This window comes from Staurois parvus, unplaced genomic scaffold (genome assembly GCF_062004578.1).
Source record: "Staurois parvus isolate SC_StPar_1 unplaced genomic scaffold, SC_StPar_1.0 ptg000297l, whole genome shotgun sequence".
NCBI lineage: Eukaryota > Metazoa > Chordata > Amphibia > Anura > Ranidae > Staurois > Staurois parvus.
This window is the reverse complement of record NW_028318093.1, coordinates 3,615,288-3,638,825: the sequence shown is the minus strand read 5'-3', so window position 1 is coordinate 3,638,825 and position 23,538 is coordinate 3,615,288. Positions and strand designations below refer to the sequence as shown.

General features: G+C 40.7%; 1 pseudogene; it reads right to left on the bottom strand.

Annotated features, from left to right (window-relative positions):
* Nucleotides 1-22,498: 22,498 nt before the first annotated feature.
* On the bottom strand, nucleotides 22,499-23,119 carry LOC149458057 (uncharacterized; annotated as a pseudogene).
* Nucleotides 23,120-23,538: the final 419 nt, after the last annotated feature.

Here is a 23,538-nt window from a genome sequence, read left to right as displayed (position 1 = left end):
GAACTGGAGGCCTTTGCCCATGAAGAATGGGCGAAGATACCCGTAGATCGCTGCAAGACACTTGTGTCAAGCTATGCTTCACGTTTAAAAGCTGTTATAACTGTAAAAGGATGCTGTACTAAGTACTAAGATTGAATGTCACTTGGGGGTTGAATAAAACTGATAATGCTGTGAGCACAGAAAAGACATTTGTGGTTATTTCATTATAACTGTTATGTTATATTTGTCTGACCTACAAGTGCCTCTTTAATGTAAATGTAAGCAAGATGACTGAATGATCAAAAGCAATGTCAAACTGGCCAAAACACTCAATTTCAGTGGGGGTTGAATAATTTTGGCCACAACTGTATATAGGATGAATAAAATCAATAATTAATTTCTCCCCATAGAAAAAACCTATCAATATCTAACTATCAGACAATTGTCTTTTTTTTACAGAATGTCAGCGGTTATTCCCCTGCAGAAATAATAAGCGTCAAAATATGCGCAATAGCATACCAATATGGCCCAAGAACAAAATAAGAATAATATTACTACTAAAACTAAATTATATAAAGGTGGGAGATTATTTTATCATACGGAGACAATTAGGTTACCACAAAATGACAAAAAGCTTATTAATTTGGTCAATCAGAATTTACGAAAATATAGTTTATAGTTACCCTCCAATTCTCAGTTATGTCAAAGATGGCTGCCAATTGATGGGTGGAGTTGAACTCTTAGAAAATGGCATCTGGACAGGCTAGAGTTGTGTGCCAGATATGCAATAAGATGGATGGTCAGATGGAAGGTAGTGTCCCAATGGAATGTTGTGATCAGATGGCTGTGATCTCTGTACATCCTTTGTGAAGGTGATCTGTCCTTTGTCTACATGACTTTCCCTTTTATCTATTGGCACACAATACATTCATAAAATTTGAATATACCAGCCTAGGAGGTAGCCAGATAAGTGTTACCTTCTCTTGATTGGTGACTTTGTCTCAGACTCAACCCATTGTTTGTTTTACTATTACCACCATTTTGCCACTGAGTGTCACTCTAAGATAAGTCCTGACTATTTTGAGTTTCCTTGACATTGAAGTAACTCATTTGTTATAGGGAAAGATTAATACTTCACTATAACAAATTAGACTTTGTGACAACTGTATAAATGAGGGTAAATTAGTAAATTATGCAAAATCTTAACTAAAAAGAGTCATAGTTTTATATATATATATATATATATGTACTGATTAAAACTTTTTTTATGCACATTTAGGACAGAAAGATACACTTTATATAGATAGATATATATCCATATTTCCATGGAACCCTAATAATTCACATACTTCACTACTGATTGGTTAGAGATATGGCATCACACATACACTATGTGTGCAATAAGATAACTTTCAACACACTAAATATAATAGCATTACACATAACAACCGGAGTTAATATTCAGTATTCCTTTCTTACAATTGTATCTTGTGTTAGGATAAACTCTTTTATAGATACCTTGCGACACTGTGTTATAATTTTAAAATCATGTATTTCAAATGTCCGTGATATTTATAATGGTTTTGTAAAAAAAAAGAATTTATTTATGTGAACAGTTTTAAACATATACTGTATATATATAGTTCAAAGGTTTAACTTCCCTGAGTTCTTTTTCATGAGAGGTGTTGGTTTACCCTTCCCAGAACTGAACAATGGTAGTTACTGAATGGCCAGAATGCTAATTTGTTGAATCCAGGGTCTACATGCAAGATGTCTCCACAGTTTACATTTATAGGGCCTGGAAGGCTGGTAAATATTGTTCATTTGCTCCAGGTGCAGATAGGACCGAAACCCATTGCTCCTACTCTGAAGTGTCCTTGCTTGTCTCAATTCTGTACTTGTCAAATACAGTAGATACGATATGCATGATAATCAGAAGAATCTCTCCTAGACTTTATGTGGAAAGAGAACCATTGTTCAACAAGATGAGCTCTGTAAAACAGTTTTGTTGCAAAAAACAAACGATCTCAGTTGGGAACGAGATTACATCCTGCTTAAACTGAGACCTGACATTGACTCTGGATTTTTTTTTTGGCCCCTTAAATTTAAGATAAATATAGCTTGAGTTGAAGAGAAGATAAAATATAAATTCTCTCATAGAAATTCTAACAACCTGGAATGAATTTTGTGGATTTAAACTGAGAGTTAAATTGAAATTTACATTTTGATAGATACATGAACACAGATGTTATCGAGTGGCACCTGCTGTTACTCAGGTGTCCCCATGGGGTTCTTTCTCACATGCACATAGGGGGGATTTACTAAAACTGGTTCACAGAATTAGGTGGAGCTGTGAATAGTAATCAGTTAGATTCTAGGCTTTATTGTCAAAGCTTAACTGGACAAGCTGAAGTTGAAAGTTGATTGGTTACTATACACCTGAATCCATGCACACCAGTTTTAGTAAATCTCTCCCATTGTGTCTCAGTGAAGAATAAGACCTGGTTCACACTAATGCAGGGCAGGAATAGCAGCACATTCTGTGCATTTCCTGCACCGCGTTGCAATCGCACAGGGTCCATGAAATCTGGTGCGGGTGTCAATTTTAAATTAACGACACCCCGAAACAGATCACAAAACTCATGTGATTGCCAGAATTCGCATCACATGGGTGTGAGCATCCATGCGATGCGAATCTGGTGCTGGAAAAAAGGGTCCTGCACCTTTTAATAAGTACAAGGGTCAGAAGTGTGTAATGCAAAGAGTAGAGGGGTCAGGAGTGTGTAATTTAAAGAGTGCAGAGCTCAGGAGTGTGTACAACACAGAATGTGTGCATATACAGAGTGCAGAGGTCAGTTGTGTGTGACACACAAAGTGCAGAGGTCAGGGGTGCATAATGTACAGAGTGCAAAGTTCAGAGATCAGGAGGGTGAAACACACATATTGAAGAGATTAAAGTGCTAGTAAAGTTCCCCTTTTTTTTTATATCTGCAGGTAAGCCTATAGTAAGGCTTACCTGTAGGTACAGTAAAAAGTTCCTAAATGCGCACTGTTTAGGAGATATTTACTTTAGTAACAGCTGGAGATGTCACCGGCCCATGCGCATTGCACTCTCAATGGACAGCATACCAACAACACGGCCGTGACTTCTTCAGACACATGTGCAGGAGTAATGTTATTGCAGCTCCGCCATTCAAATGGTCAGAGCTGGCAAACCCAGAAGGAAGACATCAGGTGACAGTATGTCACTGGAAGGCTTTGTTTTAAGGTAAGTCTGCATACTAGCAAATTATGACATTATGTCAGGGATCCAAGTATGACCAGAGGTATGTGGACTGACACAGGAAATGGCAGGCTTCAGTAGTGATGCAATAAGAATATAATTTATTAGGAACTACACGAGTATACAACGCACAGTACAAACAAAACCTCCAACTAATGTCAGTATGTTCAGGAACACAGACAGGCGTAGTCAGGCTGGAGAGGTAGAGTGGTCAGGCAGGCCGGGTCAGGAACAATCGGGCAGACAAGGTACAAAAGGAGCAGGCAAGAGAAAGGTCAGGAATAGCCGGGGTCGGTGCAGGCGGAGTTCAATCAGTGTCAGAGTCAAGCAGAGGAAACAGGCAGGCAGACGACAGGACCAGGTACAGGGGCTCATGGGAAACAACACCAAGGCGCTGATTGCAGGCTTGGCCATTGCTTAAATACACCTCCTGCAATCAGCCTCAGGTGATGGCTTGATTGCAGGAGTGAGATCCTGGCTGCTGAAAGCACCCACTGGCAAGCACTGGTACTGCAGCCCACACGGCAGATGAGCCCCAGCACCACCAGCGGTGAGTCCATTCCTGACACATTATCATGCAGGGGCCCAATTTTTTTGTTTTTCTTTGCGGTTTACAATTACTTTAATATCAAGTAATGCACATACTGTATATTGTTACATATTTAATCTGGTCAAAAAATACACAAGTCCATCCAAATCAACCAACAGAAAAAAAAACACAACACATACAACACATGATCAGGAGTGCATAAAGTACAAAGTGTAGGGCTCAGGAGTGTGTTGCACACAGAGTGCAGAAGTCAGGAACAAGTAATGCACAGATTGCAGAGTAATAAGTGTAGCTGGGGCATAGTAGCTTAAAGATATTCTACCTTGTGCCTTGTCTTTGTGGTGGCCCATGGCCCACATTAAAGTCTGGCATCCATTCGTTACCCCTTTTTTTTGCTGGACTTGTCTTGTATTATTCATCCAGTCGTCCCAAGTCCCAAGGATTTCTCCCTGGCTGTTGCCACACAGTGTAGACATTGCACTGTGCAGGCATTAGCTCAACAGTCCTTGGCATCCTGACTGCCTGCAGTAAACAATGCACAGCACAGGCACCCAGTAAGTCATTTCCCTGTGCATTTGTCCATCCAGACTCCAAAGTGGCTCTGGTGTAGAGGTTGCCCCTCATGCATATATGGCTCCAGCAGTGCCATTCTGGAATCACCCTGGGACAGTTGCGCAGGGTGATTACTAAGTAGGCACTTGTGCTGTGCATTGTTTACTGTGAGCTGCTGGGGATGATGCTGGAGATGCCGGTTTGAGGAGGGCAGACTTTTCGAAGCAAGGACGGCCCCTGGTAAGGTCTACAAATGGAATCCTTATTCTCCACTGTGACTGTCTTTTATGTTCTATCCACAAAATGCAGGCCATAATTTGAAGACATTGCAGAGGACACTTTGTGATTAAAGGAGAGACCAGTATTATGACTTTGACAGCACTTATTTCTTTTTTTTATTATACATTTTTTTATGCGTTTTTAAAGGTGACATCACTTTTTTCAATAATTGATATGCATAGTGCTTTACTTTTGCTAACACTGTTGCTTTCTTTGCCACCCTAATACTTCTGTTCCCCCACCTAGTAGTAACTCAGCAGCTTTCTTATCTCTACTATAAAACACAAAGCAGGTGGCTTTGTAGGTGGGAAAAAAATTAGTTGAGCTGGTTGGGTGAGTTACTTGAACCACTTTTGTGTGTGAATTTTGAGGATGAATTATTGTAATGTACCTGCAGCTACAGAAGTCAGAAAGAGTTTGTTTTAAAGCATCCATTATGCAACAGCTTATTGTTTTTAATAAAGTGAATGTACTATGCAGTTCTTTTGTGAACATTCATACTTCATAAATAAAAAAATAATTCAACACATTGGTATTTTCATCCTTATTATCACAATGTGCTACATGATAAAATACTATTGTTATTGTCCCATGACTATGTCCATCATCATTTCAGCCCATTTATGATTAAATATGCCAAGCGTGCATAAATAAAATGTAAGCTGATTCTTAGTGATTAGTGAGTTATTATAAGCAAATGTATCTTGTATCCAGTGGAAGGTGTTATATACATGTATTATGTATTCACAATGACTTTCCCGAGATTAATTTATTATACTGCCTGCTTCACAAAAGTCATAGCCTGTAAAATAAATGGTATTTTAAATTAGGCTTTTCTAAGCAACATTACAATGATTTTCTTTCACCAGCCACATGATGGACATTATAAAGCTTCCACAAATCCCATGTGGCTATAGATTATCCTCATACAAGGATTGTAGTTCTAAAAATGTGAGTCAAAAATGTTACAATAGGGGAAATATGTCCTATTTTTTACTATGTAAATGAAAAACGCACACATAAATCTTTACACTCAATATATTCTTATTTATGTTATATTAAAGCCCAACTCCACCTTTTACTTTTTTAGTTGTAAACCTCAAAGATAAAATATAAAAAGCATATCCCTTTATAGTGTGTACTTGTCTCAATTAAGAGCACTAAGTGTTATTTCTGTCTGCTGTCTCATTCCTCTGCCATTAACATGAATACCTTCTTACAAATTTTCCTGACACCAAGAGAAAAATGGTGACAGGGGAGGGCACAGCCTGTAGCCAAAACTCTGTTCTGTTTGCTATGTGGAGGGGTGTGTCTCTTCCCTCCAATCAGCTCTCAGAACTCTCCTCACTGAGCACTGCAGAGTGTAACTTCAGCTCTCCCCAAAAAGAGAAGACTGCAGATATGTAGTGTATTGTGGGTGTGGTGTATATATATATATATATATATATATATATATATATATATTAATATTTATACACACACACTTTATACACTCACTGGCCACTTTATTAGGTATACCTGTTCAATTGCTTGGCAACACAAATTGCTAATCAGCCAATCACATGGCAACAACTCAATGCATTTAGGTATCTAGATGTGGTGAAGACAACTTGCTGAAGTTCAAACCGAGTATCATAATGGGGAAGAAAGGGGATTTAAGTGACTTTGAACGTGACACGGTTGTTGATGCCAGACGGGCTGGTCTGAGTATTTCAAAAACTGCTGATCTACGATTTTCTCCACTTGATGATGACTGTCTTCACTGAATTGCATGTTATATCTAATGCCTTGGAAATTCTTTTGTACCCTTCTCCTGACTGATACCTTTTAGCAAAGAGATCCCTCTGATGCTTTGGAAGCTCTCTGTGGACCGTGGCTTTTGCTGTGGGATGCGACTAAGAAAATGTCAGGAAAGACCTACTAGAACAGTTGAACTTTATTTGGGGTTAATCAGAGGCACTTTAAATGATGGCAGGTGTGTACTGACTCTAATTTAACATGATTTTGAATGTGCTTAATTCTGAACACAGCTACATCCCCAGTTATAAGAGCGTGTGCACACTTATGCAACTACATTATTTTAGTTTTTTATGTTTACTTCCCCCCTCTAAAAGATTTCAGGTCGTTTTTCAATTGAGTTGTACAGTTTATAGGTCACATTATTTATCTTTGTCTCAGTTTTTTACATCACAGAAACCTGGCATTTTAACAGGGGTGTGTGTTGTCTTAAAATAATGAAGTCCACACAGAAACAGTTCATAACACAAATCTGTTGTCTTATATCAATAATGGAGGATGTATGACCAGTGGATATTTATATATGTACTTTTCCTGCAGCAACCAATAGTTCTTTTCCAGAGAGATGCATTTATTCGGATAAAGATATTTGTTACAGATGACAGAAATCCTGCTGAATACTTGTAAAGATTACAATGAACAACAGCCCTCAGAATCCCATTCAAGATACTTCATATCAAGCATAGAGATACTACACCGTCCAGCATACTGTATATCCGATCTATAATATGCACCTAGGTAGCTTCCATGCATGGAATAATGAGCGTTATGATCTCTACCTGTCATGTCACCTGTGTTTTGTCACCCATATCCTGACCTGTGCTCTGTCACCTTTGTTCTGTAACCAGAGTTAATATACACATTTTCCCCATTCAGTACAATGACAAGCACTCTGATTGGCCACTTTTAGTAGCATGTTTGATCTTATTTGTCTAGACCTAGAATAGCTGTATGCATAGTTTTTAATTAAAAAGTTAAATAGATACTACTTGTCTTGTTTATGGCAAATCTGTTCTCTTCACCATAAACAAGCACACCATGAATATTTAAGACTTTTCCCAATCTATTTGCCAATAACCTGCTCTGAAACTTCCCCTGACTCTCCATATATTTACCCAAAAACAGGTTAACCCAACACAAGAAAGGTAAGGTAATTACCTGCTGCATACATTAACAAAGTAAGGAGTCCTTTTGGTGTGTAAAGTGGTCTTATCACTGGCCTGTCCAAGAATGAACAGTATGTGTTTCAATGTCTTCAATATATATATATATATATATATATATATATATATATATATATATATATATTACACACAATATACTACAGTGTGTAGACTTTTTATATCCACTGCAGCAAGGCGTACTTAATAAAGTGGCCAGTGAGCATATATCCACATCGAAAGTATTTCAAGCAAGGGAGTATATAATAGCTTTGGGGCTGTAGATTAATGTCCTTATGTTAAAGTATGAGAATGGACTCCATGAAAATGGCCGCCAGATTACCACCCCCAGACATGCAATTGGCCGAGAAGGGAGATAAATAGGAAGCCGGCCTATGATGGGCGTATATCCTGACGAAGTCACGTGGTCCAATCGTGACGTAACGCGTAGATACGTTCGTGGAAGGAGCTGTAGCGGTGACGTGGCCGACGCGGTGACGTCACGTCCAGCGTAGGGGCCATCTTGGTACACCTCACCAGAGTCCATGCATGCAGTACACCCATAGTGTGGTGGAAAAGTCAGTTTACAACTACCTAAGTGTGAGTAGGAACTCTGTATTTGCGTTTTATTGCTATTAAATGGTTTTACACTATGCTGGATTTCTTTGTCTTGCTGGGAATGTATATGGAGAGGCTTCGGTATCAGTGCTAATGAGAGGGTCCCATCACCACTGCTGAGGACGATCTGACGGGCTGTGGAGGAATAATTTAGCATCTTTTTGGCTCATTGGTCCTGAGGGGCCTGGGCAGGAAGGTGAGGGGGCACCCCTGTCATTGTGGATTGACATCTCGTGGTTTTGCACTCAGTGTGGAGCACGTGCACAAAGAACCATCCATGTGTTTGTTATAACGTGTAGACCTCACTGTATAGCATGTGTGTGGACTGCACTATATAATATTGCTCACAGCACTAAGAGTGTATTTAGATATACCCCATATTAAGGGTATCACCATTATTGCATGTGCATTTATATGTATATTGGCACTTCTTTTCTAGCGCTGCACTACTTATCCCTATTATATTGTATTTTGTGCTTTGGTTGTAGCATTTCAAGTGCTGGCTGCTTTTAGTGATAGGGGATTTAATAGCGCAGGAGGTACACCATATATTTACTATCCACATACTTACATTCTTGGAGAGGCCAGTGACCAGTGACCAGTTGATTTTACACATCAAAAGGACTCTTTACTATGTTAATTTTATGCAAGGTTAACTTGAAATTTGGGGAATAGCCTTTTATGTAAGTAGGCATTTCAAAGGGTGCCTTGTTTAAATACTTAAGGATGATAAAGAATGTGATTTGGCCATACAAGCAGTATTTATTGATGGTAATTAGACTCAAGGGGATATTCATGGGAAATGGTGAAAGGGTAACTTGTTTACCTGGTAAACATTATAATGATTTTAATTGTTATTTCCAATAATTGCAAATAGGGTCTTTTCATGTTAAGCTCAAAAGCGTTTGGCCAGCCAATCAGAAACCTCCTCCAGCTTTATTCACTGATATTTCAGAGGGAACCTTTGACTGTTATATTATTAATTCATTATGGAAACACAGGTCGAGATCATAAGACACATTATTGCATGCATAGAAGTTACATATTATAGATTGAACATAAGCTGGACTGTGTAGTGTCTCTATGCTTGATATGAAGTATTTTAAATGGGACTCCAAGGGCTGCTGTTCGTTGTAATATTTACAAATATTCTGCTGGATTTTGCTATTTGTTGCAAGTATCTTGCACTGGAACCTAATAAATGCATCTCTCTGGAAAAGAACCGTTGAACTTGTTACTGTGGGAAACTTAATTTCTTGGATAGAGGAGTTTTGCTTTCCATATCAGCTAGTGAACTCTTACCTCAACAATTATTATAACAATAATGATCACCCCTCATCCTTTATCTATGACAACAAGATAGACAGGTACAACTTATGTAGGAGGGTTTGTTTCATCTCCGTGTATTACCTGAGGTCAGTCACTTCACTTGGTATAAGTAAGGGTTTGCAACCACTGTAAAAACAAGTAGCCTAGTGTTTTGAAATGAAAAAAGTAGCTCTGGCCACAATACTTACTGCACTCCAGAGCTTTCCACTGCAGACTCACTGATCACAGGCTCCGGCCTTCACTCCTTTTTTGATACCTAGTGCCATCAACCTACTTCCTGTGAGCTATGGACATCATAGACCCAACGGGGGATCACAGTAATCCAAGAAGAAGACCTGCCCATTGTTATTGCCACCAATAAAGAAGAGGCAGGAACTGTGATGCCACCAGACTGGCCTGAAGACTGCAGGCAAAGGATTATAAAAAATTGATAGGCTTAAGGGGTTAGGGAGAAATGGGCAGGGGGTCAGAAAAAAGTTGCTCTTTAAACAAAACCCAAATAAAACTTCAGAAAAACTGTATTTATGAACTACAGGGTGTCCCTAAAGTTTGGACAATGTCACTAACTATATTTTTTTTTTCTCAATATGCATTTTCTCCCTGCCGACATGAAGCAGATAATACCAGGAGATCCATCGACCTGGTTGACCTGGTTAACCGGTCTTCTACCCCTACCATTTTATTGCGCTTAGATGCACAAAAAGCTTTTGACTGCCTCAGCTGGTCTTGTTTATGGTCTTGGAGACGTTTGGCTTCCGTGGCCCGTTCGTGGCAGCTTTGAAAGCACTTTACTCTTTCCATTCCTCACAGGTCAGAATGGCCTTTTTTCTTTCACCCTCTTTCCAGATGTCCAATGGTACGTGACAGGGATGCCTACTCTCCCCTCTATTGTTTATCATCTGCCTGGAACCGTTAGCTATTGCAATCTGGTCTCACCCGACATACAAGGGATATTATCTCATGGTTGTGAGTACAAACTATCCTTATTTACAGATGATATCCTCTTTACACTCTCGAACCCCCAAATCTCCCTTCCAGTATTACATAAAATTTTACATCAGTTTGGGACCCTCTCAGGTTACAACGTTAATACGTCCAAAACTGAAGCACTCCCACTTCACATCCCACCAGATGTCCTCTCGTCCCTCCAAGAATCCTTCCCTTATCGATGGTGCACTCATTGTCTAAAATACTTGGGTACTAGCCTCACTTTCTCCTACCGTTCTATATATGATGCCAATTTCCCCCCTTATTTATAGCTATCTCCTGCTCCTTGAAATTCTGGGATACCCTACCCATATCCTTCCTGGGACGCATCAAGGTAATAAAAATGACTGTGCTACCCAAACTCTATTTATTTGTGACTCTTCCTATGTCCAAACTACATTCCCTCCAGAAATCCCTTCTACACTTCATTTGGCATAACAAGAGACATAGAATCACACGTAGTGTACTACTTTCACTGCGTTCTAGGGGAGGCCTCGGGGCATCTGATATCGTGACCTATTATTATGCTACTCACCTTCATTTTCTTACATCATGGTTCATGGTCCATGGTCCATGGCTCCAGCTGCTCCCTCACTCAATCTTCAATCTTCGCGCTGCCATTCAGCTCCTCCTCTCCAAGCTCCGCCTTCTCGCCTGTGATTGTCCGCCTGTGTGCCTTTTCTGAGCTACAGATCTGGAGGCCAATCACCGGCAAGGAGGCGGAGCTTGCAGAGGTAGTGACAGGCTGCCATAGGCTGCCCAGTGATCCCTGGGGTGTGGCCAGTGTCGAGGGGCGGCTTTTCATCCCACCCACATTGCGATCAAGATCCAGGAAGATGAAGACACTGGACGGACACCCTCTGCACCCCTCCTCCAGCAGCGCCTTGTGGACCGGATTGACGAGGGACACAGAGTCCCCGACACAGGTAAGACACAGCAGCCCCTGTCCCTTTCCCAAAGGGGGGCAGCGATGCCGCCTTGCCACCCCCCTTGAAAAGTGCCGCCCTAGGCAAATAGCTTGTTTGCCTCGTGGCAAATACACCCCCGCTTGTTCTCTCCTCTGGTCGATCTTGGCGGTGGACCTTTCCTCTATCCGTCATCTCTTTCTTGGCCTCATGCAATTCTCTATGAATATCTGGCAGAAATGTAAGACTAAATTTACATTGACCTCAGATTGCTCCCCACTGATCAATATCCTCTTCAACCCCAATCTCCCAGATAATCTGGCCATGCCTCGGGTGCTCCCTTGGGTCACATCCAATCTCTTCCAACTACGCCACCTGGTACACCCTGTAACTCGGAAGCTGCAACCATTCTCATACCTCCAGAAAAAAGATCTACCTTCCCAACATTTATATATCTGCCCCCAGATACGCCACTTTTTCTCTACCATGTCCCCCACATTGACTCTTGGGAAACCCACTCCCTTTGAGCGTCTACGCATACAGGGTCCGCATCAAAGGGGCATCATTTCTAATACATATAAACTTCTTATGGATGCTTCCCCCCTTTCTAATGACACTCATCATTACATGTGCAAGTGGTCCTAGTTTTACAATGTGACAATGATCTGACGCAATGGAAGAAAATTTGGGAAAACTCATCTAAATCTTCTGTTTGTGTGGTTTATAAGAAAAATACATACAAAATTATGATGTTGTGGTACAAAACACCCAATGTAATCCATGCCTTTAACCTGAATGCTTCTTCCACCTGCTGGTGCTGCGGGAAGGTCTTTGGCTCCCTCTTCCACATTTTTTGGACCTGTGAATCCATTGTTCCTTTTTGGGAAGAGGTTTTGTCCTTTTTACAATTGCTATCGCATACCTCTCTCCCTTTTGTGCCCTATACTTTTTATTGAGCCTCCCATTCCCGGGCTTCCCAAAATGGCCAGGAAACTTTCCACGCATATTCTGACTGCTGATAGAAGAAGCATTCCTATGTGTTGGCTATTCTCTATACCTCCTTCGATGACGACTCTGTTTAAAATTATTGCTGATGTGAGACAGATGGAATACTTGACCGCTCTACATGCCTGTTCGATTGCTGTGTTCGAGGCAGTGTGGCACCCTTGGGATAACTTCATCTCTTTCTACCTTCTTCAAATGTAAGGTTCTAATGGCCTCCCAACTGTTACCCTGTGACATTATTATGTTTTGTAACCATGCAGACTTTTATCATCGATGTGCTCCTTTTTTTTCTCTTTTGTTCCTCTTTCAAAACTGCTGTTTGTATATACAGTATATATATGTACAAAAATATGCATTTTCTCTGTGTGTCCAGACTTTATGGACACTCTGTAAAGTAAAACTTAAACATTTTTGTATAAATAAATTATTCGGATGTACAACATACAGTATATGCTGAAATCTTTCAAAATAAAAGCAAAAGGTTTACAGGAAGAATATGGTGAGCTATCCAGTAGTTAATTAAAATACGGAAGCTGTGATTGCTGCCATCCTTCTAAAACTTACAGATGCTGTGTCTGACCTCTTTCTTTGATCCAGAACAAGCATGCAGCAAGTAAAATCAGAACTCTTGTCTATTTATCATAGCCATACCATAACTTAAAGTGGTTGTAAAGGCAGAAGGTTTTTTTACTGTCATGCATTCTATGCATGAAGGTAAAAAAACCTTTTGTGTGCTGTTCCCCCCCACAGCCCCTCCTAATACTTACTTGAGCCCCCTCAAGATCCAGCAATGTGCACAAGAGCCTCGGCTGTCCCGGGACCCCCTCTCATATTGGCTGAGACAACGGCAGGAGCAGGGGTGGACTGACAACTCATAGGGCCCCCGGGCAAAAGGGAATCATGGGACCCCTGTGCCCTTACCCACACTCAAACCACACCCGAAAAAGCCTATGAAAAGTACCAGGGGCATCTCATGGGGCCCCTTACTGACCCCGGGTCCTCGGGCAGTGCCCAAGTGCCTAAATGGTCAGTCCGCCCCTGAGCAGGAGCCATTGGCTCCCATTGCTGTCAATCACAGCCAGTGAGCTAATAAGGAGAGAGTTGGGGTGGGACCCAGCTGTGGCTCTTTGTGTCTTAAGGATGCACAGAGCAAGGCTATAGAGCGAGTATTCACAAGTGTCCCCAATAGCAAGAGGCTTGCTATTGGGAACACTGGTCAAGGCGGAAGAGCCAGGAGTGCTGGCGGGGTACCCGAGAAGAAGGGGATTGGGGCTGTTCTGTGCAAAACCATTGCACAAAGCAGGTACTGTAATTATGACATATTTGTTTTTTTTTCTTTTAAATCCTAACCTTTAATACCACTTAAAAAAAACAACAGCACATTTATAAAGCATAATATTGCTCTCTGCTTGCTTTGGGACTCCAAAGCAAATGGACCACAATTAAAATAAATGAAGAAAAGAAAATGAGAAGAGAGACCAATTATGTGTCTCAAAATCATCTGATTACCCTCTCTTCCAATCTTGAAGCGCACTCTGCAGTGATAACGTATATGAAAAGCCAAAAACTTTTCTTTTTTTTCATTTTGGATAGAGTACAGGAGAAAGTTAGTTTTTAAGTTTTTGCCATTTGTGTCTCAGAAGGGGATTTTCTTTTTCAGTTACTGTTCTGTAGATTTAATATGACATAACATATTATATATTCAATGTGAAGGACATCCCCTCTTGATAGATGTCACCAGAACAGTCCTAGTTGTAGTGGCAACTCAAAATTGTGAATTTAACCTCACTTTCATTCTTTGTGGCATTGGAGATCAAGACAATTAAAAGAGCACAGATTTCCTTAAAGTGGTAGTAAACCACAGCTTAAAAACAAATCACCTGCAAGGTAATGTGATAATGTGCTAGTATGCATTGCATATTAGCACATTATTAAGGACTTACCTTTAAATTAATCCCTCCAGAGGTGTCCTGTCACCGCTACAGAGGCTTCCATCTTCATCTAGTTTTCCTTTTGGGGTTCACCCAGCCATAATGACGTCCCTCCCACGCATGCATGCGGGAGTCCCGGGCCATGTCACATTGCTCTGAAGAAACAGCATGAGTATGCCATTCCTTCACAGCGCATGTGCCAGCTCTCTAAAAGAGTGAATATCTCCTAAATGGTGGATGTTTAGGAGATATTTATTTTACCTACAGGTAAGCTTTATTGTAAGCTTAACTGTAGGTAAAAGTATAAAAAAAAGAGCTTACTACCATTTTAATATGGAGTCAGATAGCAAAAAAAAGGTTTGCCTTTAGTTATGTTTTAAGCAAAGAGGATTCTTTGACACACGACAGTGTCATGTTCCTGGTCAAGGCTGAGCTGATGAGAGGGCTTCCCTTACATTTCTTGTCCCATTTCCCCTGGGGTTGATGACAGGGTATAACAGGGCAAAGAATGTCAGGGGTGCCTGTAAGAGATCTGGGCTGGCAGATCTTGTAGTAGATGTGGAACTAAAGACTGTGCAGCAGGCAAACTGTCAGCTGGTAGATGCAGATCTCAGATGTGTGGACAGGTGGGCAGAAGCTAACAGCAACTGGGCAGCAAAGGTACAGAATCAAGAACCAGAAGCAGAGTCAGAGCCATGCCAAGGCCAGTATCGGGTGAGCAGAGAAGGTCCCGGAATGGCAGGCAGGAGGCAAGGTCGGCTCACAAGCCAGAGTCAGCACCAGATTTTTAGGAGCAAGCAGAGTCAAACAAGCCAGGACAGAATGCAAACATTGGTCACAGGCAGAAGTAGCTGATGACCACTCAGCAAAGATCCTGAGTCTTGCAGTGCTTTAAATAGGCCACAGGGTGCCAAAGTCCATTCAAATGTCTATGCACATGTACATATGTAGATGCATGCATGGCCCTGTGCACCGTTCTATGGACCGTTCTGAGCGCATGCACATTTCTTTGAACTATACGGAGACAAAAGCCTAGTACACACATTCAATTTATTTTTTTTTCAACCCAGTGAGCTGAACCGCAGTGACCGCTGTACTGACTAAGCAATGTTAGTGCAGCGATCTCTCTCGCTCTGCCTTTGTGTTTTGACAGGGAGACTGCCCCCCCACCAGAACACTCTAATCAGTGTTTGCAGCCATTCGCTGTAAGCGTTCATTGGATGCAGGTTTTCCAGTATATCCCTTCGACAACAGCTGATTCTTAGTCTGGCTTCTTGCGGAAGGACAGCTGTACACATGGTCCAAATGTCGCCGGTACAGCACTATTCGGACCATGTGGACCAAGCTTTAGGCTGGTAGATGCCATTAATGATTTTAATATGTATTGCACACACAGAAAGGGCTAGTGGTAGTATTATTTACCAATGATAGAGGTTAAATTGTCTGTTGTAAACTCTCAGCTGGCATTTGCCATTTAATGGACAGAGAGAACACACTTTGCTTAGATCTACTGAACACTTTTCAGGCCACTGCTAGCAACAGAACAATGATTTTCCTTTGTTTCTACATTTTGATTTAGGAACATAAAATAAAATATAAATGTTGAATGACTGAAGCAACCATGACATACACTATATTGCCAAACGTATTAGGACACCCCTCCAAATCATTGGATTCAGGTGTTCCAATCACTTCCATGGCCACAAGTGTATACAATCAAGCAATTAGGCCTGCAGACTGCTTCTACAAACATTTGTGAAAGAATGAGTCACTCAATGAATTCAGGTGTGATACTGTGATAGGTTGCTACCTGCGCAATAAGTCCATCCATGAAATGTCCTTGCTACTAAATATTCCATGGTCAACTGTTAGTGGTATTATAAGAAAGTGGAAGCAACTGGGAAAAATAGCAACTCAGCCACGAAATGGTGGGCCACGTAAAATGACAGAGTTGGGTCAGCTCATGCTGAAGTGCACAGTGTGCAGAAGTCACCAACTGTCTGCAGAGTCAATAGCTAAAGACCTCCAAACATCATGTGGCCTTCAGATTAGCATAACAACAGTGCATAGAGAGCTTCATGGAATAGGTTTCCATGGCCGAGCAGCTGCATCCAAGCCTTATATCACCAAGTGTAATGCAAAGTGTTGGATGCAGTGGTGTAAAGCACACTGCCACTGGACTCTGGAGCAGTAGAGATGTGTTTTCTGGAGTAACCAATCACACATCTCTGTCTGGCAATTGAATAGATTTGTCTGGGTTTGGCAGTTGCCAGGAGAACAGTACTTGCCTGACTGCATTGTACCAAGTGTAAAGTTTGGTGGACGGTGGATTATGGTGTGGGGTTGTTTTTCAGGGGTTGGACTTGGCCCCTTAGTTCCAGTGAAGGGAACTTTTAAGGCGCCAGCATACCAAAACATTTTGGACAACTTCATGCTCCAACTTTGTGGAAACAGTTTGGGGATGGTCCCTTGCTGTTCCAATATAAAGCTGTTATAGCTGCAAAGGATGTGCCAACTCAATATTGAACCCTATGGACTAAGACTGGGATACCATTAAAGTTCATATGTGTGTATAGGCAGGTACCCCAATATTTTTGGCAATATAGTGTATGTAACCAGTTTTACAACACACTTGGATGTGATGAAAAATTCTCTATCTTCCACAATCTAATGGCTGTTTCCTACAACCTCATCTAATTTATATGAATGCATTGGATCTTATGTATGCCCTCTTCCATTAACATTTCTAACCTAAAGATTGTAGAGTAAGATTCAAATGTGTATGGCCAGCTTAATCCATACACTGTTTTTTTTATCCCCCATCAAAGATGCCAACACAGGGAGACAGAGGCTTAACTAGAACCTTTGGTGCAAGAAACCCTGAAGGGTCTGGGCCCTCCCCTCCAAGCCTGGAGCCCTTCCCACTGATCCTAGGACCCTTTACTTCTGTTGCAGGACCCTGTATTACAGTTCCGCAGTGGATCCCTTTCACATATTGGGCTTTCTGCAGTGGGCTCAGGACTGTGAATTTTGTCAGTCAGTAGAGCAGTGGACGGTGTCAATATGGCAGTGGACTTGGTCCGTACTGCAGTAGAGGGGGTCAGTAAAATTTTAATTTTTTTACCATTTTATTTTATTTTTAAAATAATTTCCTTCTTTATTATTTTTTACATTTTTTAGCAGCTCCACTGGGGGGGTTTTGATGAGATATCAGGGGTCCTAACAGGCCTCTGATGTTTCACCTTTGTGACAGAGAAAGGAGATTGAGGACACAGGCCTCACTCTCCATCCTGCAGGTCTGAAGAAGAAGCAAGTGCTTTGAAACAAATCACCTTACCCCGATCCTGCCCTTCCATTGGTCACCAGACTTCCTTGCTGCCCATGCTGGTTTCAGCGCCATTTTTAAAAAACTCTCTGCATTGCTGAACACTGACGGCTGCATCTCTACTCATCCTGCACAACCAGGATCCATCTTCACATCACTGGCAGACTGAGGGCTTACCAAAGGCATTCCTTTACCATGCTATTATACATCTTAAGTTTGTGAGTAGTTTTTAAACCTCTTGTTACCAATAAATCTTTAACCCTCTACACTGAGATTGTACTATTGTACGCTTATTCCCCTGTTTGTATTTGTATTTCTCCTGCTGTATCCATCATTTGTCATTAACCTATCTAGACTCTTCTTGTGTGGTCCTCTCCCAGTGCCGTTTTTGTTTTTTGTTTGTAACAAACTTTCCCAGCCTTCTCAACATCCTTGTATCACCATCCTCCTTACAATTTTCATTTGACAGACATTAAAGTGAAAGTTCAGTCCAAGGCTAAACCTATTCCCACCCCAATTCTAACACTATTCATCTAACCCTCTAAAGAATAGATCTGTATACTTACCTATTTTGAAGCCCCGGAGGTCTGGTCACATTATCTCTCCAGGTGTGGCTTCTGTGTAGAGGAGAGATTGCAGAGAGTGGCTGCAAATGCCTAAGAGATTACATCATCCATAAACTTTATAGGGCTACCCCTCCTCTACATTGAAGTCACCACTGACAGCTGATCACGGGACTGGACTGGAGCAGCTTTAGAATAGGTAAGTATACAGACCTTTTCTCTACAGGGTTAGATTGAAAAGGCTTAGAATTGGATAGGAGTAGGTTTAGCCTTAGTTAAATTTTAATTGACCTTCCACTTTAAATTTATATATATATTTAGATATATATAAATATAATTTTGTGCTAACCTATTTTAGTCAATAGATCTAGGTCCTAGTCCACAGGTACCATTGTGGTAAATACAGCCCAGTGCACAGGAAGGAACACAAGAGAAGGATTTGGCTCAGGAAGGCACACACAAAAGCCCTTGAAAGTTCATACTGACACAGAATATATAACTTTAAGAACTCTATTAAAAATACATCATTAGGTACACATGGAGAACATATGCAAAATAAATACATATCTAAATATTTAATATGGTAAAAATTTGATTATTCCTAAAATAATACAGTACATACTGATGGATACATTGGCATGTAGAGATTTTGAGTAAGCAGTCTATGTTTGGTGTGTAATATGATCAGAAGGACTGTAGGGATTTGGAGGGATTTTTAGAGACAGTAAATGTTGAGAAATCTTACTAACCTTGGAAAACTGAGGTCTTTTTTCATTGTAGATGATGAGGCCACGTGGGAGGTTAATTGGGCTCCTTGAGATAATGAAGTATGCATAGAACACAGGACATCTCTGCAGAATGAAATGAAAACGAGAAGCGCACCAACCTTGCGTATTACCTCAGTAACCAAAATTTATTAATTGTAAAAAATATACTCACAAACAGCGAATAAAATCAGAGCTCTGATGAAGAAGGGACCCCCTTCGAAACGCGTCAGCTATACTGAACACCCATTCCCCTGATGGGACTCATGTTATCTTCAAGTCCCTGTGAGGACTTACATGCCTGATTTTATTCGCTGTTTGTGAGTATATTTTTTACAATTAATAAATTTTGGTTACTGAGGTAATGCGCAAGGTTGGTGCGTTTCTCGTTTTCATTTCATTCTGCAGTGTTGATTGGGCTTCCCCAGCCTTGTTTTGGAGCCGCACAGCCCTTTATGCATTGGTGGACGATCTCTCCAGGCCTGGTTCCATCTATTCGCCACCTGTCTGAGTCCTAGAGCGCAGGAGAATTCGTCTTTGATTTACATGACATCTCTGAACATGATATTTTTTCACTTATCAAATATAACAAAACACTTTCAACAGTAAATTTAAAGTCTAACTGAAGGCAAAACGTTTTTTTTTTTAGTTTTGGACAAAGTGGATCTGGATTAGAACACCTGTGAGGTTTTTATTGCTTCCTCTGATCCTGTTAGGCAGATTCACCCTTGCTATTTGTCTTGTTTACCATTATCATTGAAAATGAAAGTTAAAGAAAAGCACAAATTTTGGGTTTTCCCTAGAACAGGAATAGAGGGGAAATCTTCCCATGTGGGCACTATTTCTGGTGACCTGGGGAACCCTGAGAGATTCCTGTAATTTGCAGGGATTCCCTCTCACTTCCTGATTCTATCTGCATATTTGTTCCGAGTTTGTGATTCAGACAGTACTGAAGTGAATGAGTCAACCTGACAGAGGGACAACTAGCATTTTCGGAAGAAGGTCTGCAATGGCAGCCCTGGCACTTCTCCCAAATATTTAAAAGACACCAGTCATGACTGGATTGCCTTTATGACCTATAGCAATGGTTTCTTAAGTCAGCCAGTGACAATACAGTCTAAGATATTTGTTATTATACCACAACATTATGTAAGTACAAGTTTCCTTGCATGATTGGACATTCAATGTTGATACAGCAATACCATATTTATTAAGCTAAGTGGACATTCTCTACTTCAGTGGAGTACTCCTTTAGTCAATCAATTTCCTGTAGTAAATAAACCCCTCTGGATAAATTACCATGCACAGGTTATGCACTCTATGCACAGAAAATGCTTTTTATGATAGGATCTTTAAGTAAGGGTAAATTCATCTCATTAAAATATTTTAGTTCATTAGATCTGGTTTAGTCACGTTCAGAGAATACAAGTGTGTAATTCCTGCTGAATACTTGGAAATCAAAATACTGCAGCTGCTAACAGACAGCCTATTTCCTCCATGTATAGAATTCCACATTAACAATGTTTATAAACTATGCATTTCCTCTTACGCATATGGAGACTTTTTTATGTTTCTCTATGGACCTATCCAGTAAACATATCACTGTCACTGCAGGACATTTGTTATTAGCATCTAAATGTTTTACTGGAAAGAAAATGTGCAATTCACAAACATAAGTATTTGCAAGTTCAAAGCCAAAGCACAACAACACGTTTACAATAGAGCAGGACCACTCATTGCAAACCTCTAAAATGGGTTCTATCTAAAAATTACTTGGAATGGGGTAATATCAAAGAATCATAATGACATTGTCTGTCTTAAAAAAAATGTGCAACTAGTCATTGGTTCTTAGTGCCTTCAATGCTTTTAACTGCTATTAGCAGATGCAGTAGGCTGGTCAAACATGTTGCAATCAGATTTTAGGATTTCAAGTAGACAGCTTCTTCCTTAGGGTCTATGGTAAAAAAGGTTACACACGCCTGCAAAAAACCCTGAAGTGAACTGCAGAGCTCCAAGTGCCAGCGTTGGTTGTGACTGGTGGAGCAGGCCATCAGTTGATATAAGGTTTTCCTTAAAGTAAATAAGTATTGTAAAAATAGTGTTTCTTTATCAAAATTATCATCCTGAGTGATATTTAGAAAAACTAAAGACTGATCATACCTGGTGATTACAGAGTCTCTGCTGAAGGAAACAATCGTCATACCCCCTAAGCATCTTTGGCCGAGACTCATGACCCAAGTGTTCCCTAACTACCTTTAAAAAAAAAAACCATCAGGGTGATGATTTTATAAGTGAAGTATGAGATTTTTTCCCAATTCATATTTACCTTGGTGGATGCAGCATCGGTCCGATGTTGCATCTGTCCCCCCCAGCTCTTAGTGTGAGAGTGATCGCTGAGTTCTCACAGACGCTCTGAGCGTAGAGTGGTAACTGTCACTTGTTGGCCCAGTGCTGCTCCAGACTCTGGGGTGGACCCTAACTGTAAAGTCAGGATCTTTCCCCAGCCTGGACCAGCTGAGTGACATCAGCCGACAGCGGGCTTCAGCCTGCTGTTAGCTGAAATCGGGTCACAGGAGTGCAGGGCTAACTACACTCCTATGATCCACAAGAGAAGTATAACCAAGAGAGCTTTGGCTGTTCTTCTCCTTCTAATGACAGAACTTTACTGTCGCAGTGCAGGTATAGGTTCACTTGAAATGCCTGAACCAAACCACCTAGTGTTCTAGTGGCTTACCCTACTAATAAAAGTGTAAAGCGGTGGACAGGTTCTTGTTGCATACGTTTAGGAAGTCTTTACATCTGTAAATATAGAAAAGCACAGTGGTGGGGAAACAAAAGAGAATATACAGTCATGGCCAAAAATATTGGCACCCCTACATTTCTGCCAGATAATGCATCACTTTGCCCAGAAAATTGTTGCAATTACAAGTGTTTAGGCATTCTCATGTTTATTTCTTTTGTTTGTATTGGTATGACATGAAAAAGTGGAGAAACAAAAAACCACATCTGACACATTCCATGCAAAACCCCCAAAATGCATTAGTAAAATTATTGACATCTTCAATTTAATATTTGGTAGTACACCTCTTGGAAAAAATAACTGAAATTAATCACTTCCTATAACCACCAATGCATTTCTTACACCTCTCTACTGGAATTTTGGACCACTCTTCTTTCGCCAACTGCTCCAGGTCTCTCAGATTGGAAGGGTTCCTTTTCCCAACTGATGTTTTCAGATTTCTCCACAAGTGCTCAATGGGATTGAGATCTGGACTTGTTACTGGCCAGTTCAATACTCTCCAGTGTTTTGTCTGAAACCATTTCCGGGTATTTTTTGACACGTACTTTGGGTCATTGTCCTGCTGTAAAACCCATGGCCTCTGATGGAGACCAACATTTCTGACACTGGGCTCTACATTGCACATCAGAATTCTTTGGTAGTCTTCAGATTCCATATTGCCATGCACATGGTCAAGACATCCAGTGCCTGAAGCAGCAAAGCTGTCGCAAAGCATCAGTACACCTCCACCATGTTTGACTGTAGGGACTGCATTTTTTTCTTTAAAGGCCAAATTTCTTTTTCTGAAAACAGTAGAATGATGAGCTTTGCCAAAAAGTTGTAATTTTGTTTCATCTGTGTACAGCACAAAAGGATTTTGGCTTCTTCAGGTAAGTTTCAGCAAACTCCAATCTAGTTTTTTTATGTTTCTGTGTCGGCAGTGGGGTCTTCATGGGTCGCCCACCATAGCGTTCCTTTTCATTCAGATGGCGACGTATATTGTAAGCTGTCACAGTTGTTTCCTGTGCCCTATGCTCAGCTTGCATTTGTCTGGAAGGTGATTGAGGTTCTTTAGACACCATTAGAACCATTCTTTGTTGCAATCTTTGATCAAGTTTTCTCTTTTGTCCACTTCCAGGGAGATTAGATACAGTGTCATGGGTTATAAACTTCTTGACAATGTTGTGCACAGTGGACTCAGGAACATTAAAATCCCTGGGGATGGACTTGTAACCTTGAGATTGTCCATGCTTTTCCACTATTTTTGTTCTTAAATCCTCAGACAATTCCTTGTTGCTCTTTCTCTTCTCCATGTTCCATGCAGCAGACAGAGACACACAACAGAAAGCTTGAGTCAATTTTTCACCGTTTTACCTGGTTGCCAGTGTGGTTTCTATGTTGTCGCCACCTGTTAATTGATACAGGTGAGTTTAATTACAAATTACTGGAGCATCACAAATTTGGAATGCAATTATTTCTTACAATTTTGAGATGGTGCCAACAATTTTGTCCAGTCCATTTTTGGGGTTTTGTGTGGAATGTGTCAGATTTGGATTTTTGTTTCTCCATTTTTTTTTGTGTCATACCAATACAAACAAAAGAAATAAACATGAGAATGCCTAAACATTTGTAATTGCAACACTTTTCTGGGCAAAGTGGTGACAGAAATGTAGCAGTGCCAATATTTTTAGCCATGACTGTATTACAGTGCCATAAACTAGGGACAGACAAA